This window comes from Pteropus alecto, unplaced genomic scaffold (genome assembly GCF_000325575.1).
Source record: "Pteropus alecto unplaced genomic scaffold, ASM32557v1 scaffold403, whole genome shotgun sequence".
Lineage (NCBI taxonomy): Eukaryota > Metazoa > Chordata > Mammalia > Chiroptera > Pteropodidae > Pteropus > Pteropus alecto.
In genome coordinates, this window is record NW_006434097.1 from 192,709 (window position 1) to 200,436 (window position 7,728).

The following is a 7,728-nucleotide window of genomic DNA, read 5'->3' on the forward strand; positions in this document are numbered from 1 at the left end:
GACGTACCAGCATGAATAGAAAGCGTGAAGCAAAGTCAGAACTCGAGGTCTCAGTTTCAGAGCAGAGTGCACAGTTTAACACAGATCTTGGAAAAATGAGTGTGAACCAGCTGCATTACCAGTATGGGAAAGCAAAACAGCAAGAAAGAAGAAAGCGTATAGAGTGCAGAAGATGAAAGATATCACGTAAAAAATTGCCAGAGGGGTCCTGTAATCAGCTGTTGAGATTGAGAAAAAACCAGCAGGAACTTTGGGCAACCCCTCTGCTCAATCATCCCAACGTGCCCGAGGTACCCTGTAGGCAACTTTTGGTTGGGTTTTGTTTTTTGATCCAGTCTGTTACTCTTTGACTGTTTACTGGTGAGTTCAGTCCATTTATATTTAGGGTGATTGTTGAAATATGAGGTATTCTTATAGCCATTTTATCTTTTGTTTCTGGTAGTTTGGTGTTTCCATTGCTTCTTTGTCCTTGTGTTTCTGTTTTCTTTATTTTAGTTGGGTTTCGTGGGTTTTTCTCTGTTTTTTCTTTTTTATGTTATATACTTCAGTTCTGAATCTTTTGCTCTTTGTTTACCATTACGAATATATTAAGGATAGTTATATATATGCAGTCTTCCATTTTCTTCTGCTAAGGAGAGTTATATATATGCAGTCTTCCATTTTCTTCTGCGTGTGTCTTATCTCCATTCCCCTTTGCAAGTTTGGATCTTTGTTTCCTCATCTTTTTAGTCATCATTGTCTCAATTTGTCCCTATGTATGCTGAACATTCATTACTATTTTGCTATACCAATTCTCTTCTTAATATTTTACTTATAATGAATGCCATGTTTTTATTGTAAGGATTGCACTCCTCTGCTTCTATTTGCCTGATAGTTACCTTACTCCCAATTATGTTTATTGTTTTGTAATTTTGTTTTCAGTGATCTAACCCCTTTTAATATTTTCTGTAGTGCGGGCCTCATAGTGGAGAATTTCCTCAAGATATTTTTATGTCTGGAAAGGTTTTTATTTTTCTTTCATATCTAAAGGTGAGCTTATGTGGATATATTATTCTAGGCTGGTAATTTATTTCACTTAATATTTGATTCCACTTCTTTCTGGTTTGTAAGGTTTGCACTTTGAAGTCCAACGATAATCTAATGATTTTTCCTCTATAAGTTACCGTTTTCTTCTCCTTAGTTGCCCTGAGAATTCTGTCTTTGTCATTGATTTTTGATAATTTTAATGTGTCTTGGTGAAGGCCTTTTTGGGTTGAAATAATTGTGTGTTCTGTTGATTTCTTAAATTCCAACCTCCAGCTCATTCCTTAGGTTTGGAAATTCTCATCAACCATTTGTCTGAAAGTACTTTCTAGTCCCTGCTCCTTTTCCTCCCCTTCAAGAATGTCCATTATTCTTATGTTTCCTCTCCTGATTGTATCAACTAGTTTTTGTATTTCTCTTTCATTATTTTTCATTCTTTAGTTTCTCTCTTCTTCCTTCTGATTTATTTCTAGATTTCTTTCTTCAATATCACTGATTCTTTCTTCCATTTGGTCGACTCTATTTCCCAAGCCTGTTATTTCATTTTTCAACTCTTGCTGTGTGTTTTTTTTTTCTTTAATCTCCAGAAGATCTATTCTGTTCTTTTTGAGGGTTTTAATTTTCTTGCTAAGAAACTCATTCTGCTCATTTAATTGTTTTTTTTTTAATTCCTGAAATTGTTTATATGACTTGTTTTTGATCACTGAGTTTTTTTCATAAGTACCATCCTGAATTCTCTGTCATTTAAGTCACATATTTCTGTGTCTGTAAGCTTATTTTCTGGAGATTTTTCTCTTTCTGAGATGTCTTGTCACCTTGGTTGTTCATGATGTTTAATGGACTATTTCTCTGTCTGGGCATTAATGGAAGTGTATTCTGCTGTTTTTCCAGAAAGAAGATTTCTTATATCAAGTCCTCTCTTTAGCCTGTTGCAAAGAAGGTGCTTTTCTTTTCTTTCTTCAATATCACTGATTCTTTCTTCCATTTGGTCGACTCTATTTCCCAAGCCTGTTATTTCATTTTTCAACTCTTGCTGTGTGTTTTTTTTTTCTTTAATCTCCAGAAGATCTATTCTGTTCTTTTTGAGGGTTTTAATTTTCTTGCTAAGAAACTCATTCTGCTCATTTAATTGTTTTTTTTTTAATTCCTGAAATTGTTTATATGACTTGTTTTGTATCTCATTGAGTTTTTTCAGAAGTACCATCCTGAAGTTTATGTCATTTAAGTCGCATATTTCTATATTTGTAAACTTATTTTCTGGAGATTTTTTTCTTTTTGATTTTTCTCTTTCTGAGATGTCTTGTCACCTTGGTTGTTCATGATGTTTAATGGACTATTTCTCTGTCTGGGCATTAATGGAAGTGTATTCTGCTGTTTTTCCAGAAAGAAGATTTCTTATATCAAGTCCTCTCTTTAGCCTGTTGCAAAGAAGGTGCTTTTCTTTTGGTTTCCAGTAGATTGCATCTAAGCCTCTTGTATCCTGGCTTTATATAAAGCCTTAATAATGCTTTTTTACTTTCTTGCATATATTTAATCATGCTCTCTACCCTCAGTCTCAGTTCCTGTCAATGTAGCGACAATTTTGGTAGTATTTGCTCAAATTCCCCTGGGCTCCGCAGTGGTTGGTCTTGGAGGGTATGGGGGGATTGGCTCTCTGTGTTGGGGATGGGAGCTAAGGCTCAGCCTCTGTTTTGCAACCTCGGTTGGTAAAAATTATCTGTTATTTCTTTGAATTCTCATTTCTCTACTTTCTGCCCTGATGACTTAGCCTTGCCACCGGCTGTGTGGAGCTCACAGCATTCCCACTCAGGGCTATTCAGGGAACCCAATGCACCTTCTCTCTTCCCCCTCCTCCTGCAGGAGCTCCTGTGGCTGCGAGAGGCAGCTTCTTTGTTTCTACTAGTATACCACCCAACACCCGGGGTTCTGACCTGTGGTAGCTCTTATGCACAGATCCTATGCTCAGATGTGCTGGTTTGCAGTTTGGGTGATTTTTGTTGAGTTTTAGATGTTCAGCTTATTGTTGTTTCAAGGTGAGAGATCTGAGGATATCTCTCACTATGCCATGTTTCACCAAACTACATTCAATTTCTTTTAATGTCTCCTAGTTTTCAGTGTATAAGTCCTTCACATGCTTTGTTAAGTTTATTGCTAGATATTTGATTTTTGCAATTGCAAAAAAAATTTTTTTAATTTTTTTTTCTGAAAATTCATTGTTAGTGTATAGAAATCCTATGGACTTTTATATGTTGATTTTTTATCCTAAAGCTTTACTGTATTTTTTGTTGTTTCTAATAGTTTTTCATGGAGTCTTTAGAGTTTTCTAAATAGAGAATCATGTCATCTGAAAAAAGTGGCAATTTGACTTCTTCATATCCAATTTTAATGTCTTGTATTTCTTCTTATATTATTGCTCTAGCTAAGACTTCCAAAATATATTGAATAATAGTGGTGGGATTGGGTATCCTTGCCTTGTTTTTGATCTTAGAGGGAAAACTTTCAGTTTTTCCTCATTAAATATGATATTAGCTGAGGGTTTGTTTTAAATGGCCTTTATTATGTTGAGGTACTTTCTTTCTATCCCCATTTTATTATGAGTTTTAATCATAAATGGATGTGTATCTTTTCAGAGGCTTTTTCTGCATCTATTGATTTAATCATATGATTCTTTTTGTTTATTTTGTTTATATAATCACATTGATCAATTTTCATGTTTTGAACCATTCTTGTGTCCTGGAATGAACGCCACTTTATTGTGATGTATGTATTACTAATGTATTACTCTATTTGACTTGCTGGTATTTTATATAGAATTTTTGCATCTGTATTCATCAGAGATATTAGTCTATATATATTTTTTGTTTTTGGTTGTGTGTGTGTGTATGTGTGTGTGTGTTATCTTTACCAGGTTTTGGTAGAAGCGTAATGTTGGTCTCACAAATTAGTTAGAATTTATTGCCTCTTGTTCAACTTTTTCAGAAGAGTTTGAGAACTGTAATTAAATCATATTTTAAAGCATTTTATTTCATTTTATTATTAGTTTTAAGTATACAGTACATTGTTTAGACATTTTTATAATCCTCTGATTAAATTGTCTTTGATTATTTGGTAGAATTTATTAGTGAAGCCATCTGGTCCTTCACTTTTAGTTTTTGGAAGGTTTTTAATGTTTATGATTTTGATTTGGATTCTTCTAATGACTAGTGACCTTGAGTATCTTTTCATGTGTTTCTTGACCATTTGACTATTTTTGAACAAATGTTTATTCAAGTTTTCTGCCCATTTTTGATTTAGATTGTTTGTCTCTCACTGTTAGCATAAGATCTCTTTATATTTTTTGGATACCAGACTCTTATCAAATATATAATTTGAAATTATTTTCTCCCATTCTGTGGTTTGTCTTTTTATTTTTTTGATAGTGTCCTTTGAGGCAAAACCAATTTCAATTTGATAATCTCACATCATTCATTTATTTGTTTGTGCTTATATTTTTGGTGCCACATCTAAAAATTAATTCCCTAATCCAAGGTCATGAAAATTTACACAGGTTTTTCTTCTAAGATTTTTATAGTGTATGCTTTCAAATTTATTTATTTAATCCATTTTGAGATACTTTTCTGCATGTTGTGAGGCAGGAGTTTAACTTTTTCTTTTTTTCATATCAATATCTATTTTTCCCAGCACCATTTTTCAAAAAGATCATTCTTTCACCATTTGCAGATCTTGGTTTTAGAGGAGTGGTACTCAAAACCAGACATCCGATAGTTTTGTAAAATGAAGGCAATACATTTTTAAGTTTCTTAAACTAGGACTTTAGGTAAGTAAGTAATATGGAAGTAGAATGCTGAAGAATAACAATACATATACTATATGAATGCGATCATAACTAAAATTTACTAAGCATGAAATTAAGCATTCATAATGAATTATGTATGTCTTATTTAACTGTATATATAAGTAAATTATATAAGAATAAGTTCTATTCTGAACATCAACACAGGGTGTTTCAATAGTTAATTAACTATTACCTAGTCTTTTTCCTGCCATAAAATTTTATTACATTCTTCTAGATTAATTTGTCTCATGATAACTATGTTGATTTTTGCAGCTGAAACGTTTCCCCCGCTGTTAAAGTTCTACTGGTCTTGTTTCGATGCCTCTTGCAGGAGGCTTGCAGAGTTCTGCTACAGATAATTCTGATTCTCCCCACCCCCCCACACACACTTTTTCCAGTTTCTTTTTTTTCTAATTTCTTCTATTTTATTTTGTTTCCTTTATTTCAATTTATTTATTTATTTTTCTATTCTTTCTGTGTGTTGCACTTTACTTTCATCCATTTGTTTTCCTTTTCCTGTTTCTGTATGCCTCTCATTTATATTGAGCAAATCTATTAATTTTTCCTCTTTGTAAAGGTAAAAGATTGACTTTCCTGCAAAGCCATAATTAATACTTGCTGGAGGAAAGAAAGTTATTTCATTTAGCATTTTTTTGATTCCGGGGTAGTAGGTCCTGCTTGATTTCAAACATCCTTAGTCTTTCTGTTGCTGAAGGTGGGACCACTTATTCCTACTTGCAGGCTTAGCCTGAAACCATTGACCTTAGAACGTAATGCCATAACAATCTCCATTTGAATACTCTATGACTCACTGAGTTACTTGTGTAGCTTGTTTGGCCCTGAAATCATAATCCTTTGGATATGTGCTCTTATTGTTTGTTCCTAACAGTGTCCCTATCTTACTTGACAATTCTGGTAATCAAGTTTCTCATACTGTTTTCTGAGCTTGATTTCCTACTTTGGTATTATTTCTTCTTGGACTGGATTTTTCTTTTGATTCTGTCCATTCTCCCTTCTTCCCTGGGGTTCTCCTTCCTGAACCCCAGGACAGTAGCTATGTCCATGCTAACTTGATGAGAGTCAACTTAGACTTCTGAGTATTAGCTTCCCTGGATCCCTTTTCTCTCTTCTCAGCTGGTGTATCTGTATTGGGAGTTACCATTGTCTTATAGTAGATAACCTCATGTCCACCATTCTCAAACTTCAGTTAGCATAGAAATTACTTATGGTATTTATTAGAATTACATATTTCTAGGTTCCATGATTTGAGATTTTGATTCATTATGTTTGTGGTAAATACCAAGGCTTTGAATGTTTAACAATGATTCTGATACAAGTAGCCAGCAGACCAGACTTTGAGAAACATTGTAACTTACAATTAGAGTTTGCCAAAGAAATGTTTACTATTGTTTATTGTCATATTATTGGGTACTACTTCCAAATTGAACTTCACAGAGCTTAACTGGATGGATATGTATTTTGCTGCCTGTCATACCTGGACAATTTCACCTGTGAGGTATACTGAGACCTCAATAGCTGTTTTCTGCATGAGGGAGCAAACTAAAGATGGGCAGGACCAGGCTCTTATCTTAGTAGTAGTCCCTGTATGTGTGACTTGAATTTGAAATCACACTTTCTAAGGATGCATAGCAAATGAACTTAATTTGATTATGGTCTGATAGGTGGTGGTTAGCACAAGTAGTTTCAGAGCAGAGATAATATTTGTGTTTGATCATGAGGTAAAAACCTTAGGGTATTCGGTCATCTGTACGGATTGGAGAAGACTTCCAGGAAACAGCTTGGGTGTAAAGAGAAAGTTCTAGCTTTTGAAAAGATAAAAATTTTCAAGAACCAGGCACATGTTCAAAGCCAAGGGCACTGCTCAAGTGACAATGAGGAAGCTGGAAAATATTCATTACCATGGATATTTGTTGGTTTGAGCTGCCCAGTATTAATTTCCCTTTCTTAATTTGTACCTTAATTTCAATTTGAGGAATTACTTTTTCCCTGTTGTATAAAGTCTGTAATTATATTTCTCTTCTTCCCCTAACCAGGGGATGAATAAGTGATGATAATGAGGCCAACTGAATGCTACCTTCTTGGAATTTGAAACTTGAAGGAAATTACAAGAAAAAAAAAAAAAACGAAATAAGTTTGAGTCTATTCTGTTCCAATAGAGTCCAGCATGTACTTTTTTGCTACAAGAGTATTTCTATTTCTATTCTTGCAACTTCCTCGCCCTCTAAGAGCTGCCTCAATTCCTGCCAATTTCTAAATCTGGTTCTCCAGCCTTCCAGTGATTTCTATGAATAAATATTATATTTCCAATTAGTTTCACTTTGCCTACATTAGCCAGATTTAGTTTTTTTTTTTTTTTTTTTTTTTGCTTGTAACCAAAGAACTCCATCTGATATATTCAGGAAGATAAGGCAGAAGCTGAATCAGAAGGACTAGAAAACTATAATACAAGCTTTGGAGAAGAAGGTACTCTAAATGGAGGGTAGCATTTTGGAGGACTTTTGTGGGCCCAGGATTTGGCCTAGGAACACCAGTTGTAAGGCTAAGAATAAAAGAACCAGCTCTTGATTCTGTTAGTGATGATGGGTTACTAATGTATTGAACAGTGTTGAACCTGCAATTTGAATTTCTTTTGTACTGTAGAGAAGTAACTGGAAAAGTCAGAGACCGACATGGCCTGATATACTCAAAGGATAAGCTGTATTTCTAATTCTAGCCCCTCCTAATCATCTTCACCCACCCTGGAAACCAAGCTATCCCTGACTGCATACTGAAATACAAGCCTAAGAACAAATAGCAGATCTAGTATATCAAGATAAATATTGGTTGAGTTCTTTTAATTTATTCTCTCT